The following is a 667-nucleotide window of genomic DNA, read 5'->3' on the forward strand; positions in this document are numbered from 1 at the left end:
GAGGAACGATCCCCCCCCCCAGGCCGAGAGAGAGGGTACCAGAGCACATCCCAACCAAGACCAAGGCAGTACTGATACGAATAAACATCACTACTATTAATGAAGTAATTTAATAATTGGGTCATTCATTATCACACATTACAAAACATGCATTGTATAAATGCATTGTATAACAGGCAAAATAATGGGATTAAAGGACAGATATAATCAGCAAGAAAGAAACAAAAACAAAAAGCACTTTTCAAATCTAATTTTAGTCACTCCTTTAGGAAGGAGTGCATCGGTCCTGGAGGTACTTCAATACCAGGTCAATGCGTGGAGTGGACAAAGCAAGCTCTATTTCGATCTTCCTGTTCTAAAAATCCATTTAATATATGGTCCCCAGATAGGGGACGTATCAGATATTAAACTAAGAACAGATTTTTTTAATTGCAAAAGCTTTATTGACAATCAATCGTCATCATACAAACAGTACTGCGACGCAGCGTAAGCCATGAAGCAGGAAATAATAAATAAGTCGCCAAACATAACATGACAGTATAATAAATAGTACAGGCTATGCTATACATCACACCACATGCTACACTAACATTCTTGCATTCACTAAAGCCAAACAACAAAGCAGAACAGAGAAGTGATGAGGTGGGGGAGTGGGTAGGAAGGGATA

General features: G+C 38.7%; 1 pseudogene; it reads right to left on the bottom strand.

Annotated features, from left to right (window-relative positions):
- Positions 1 to 270: 270 nt before the first annotated feature.
- LOC142654453 (U2 spliceosomal RNA) lies at positions 271 to 442 on the bottom strand (annotated as a pseudogene).
- Between the last annotated feature and the right edge of the window lie 225 nt (positions 443 to 667).

This window comes from Rhinoderma darwinii, chromosome 5, assembly GCF_050947455.1.
Source record: "Rhinoderma darwinii isolate aRhiDar2 chromosome 5, aRhiDar2.hap1, whole genome shotgun sequence".
Lineage (NCBI taxonomy): Eukaryota > Metazoa > Chordata > Amphibia > Anura > Rhinodermatidae > Rhinoderma > Rhinoderma darwinii.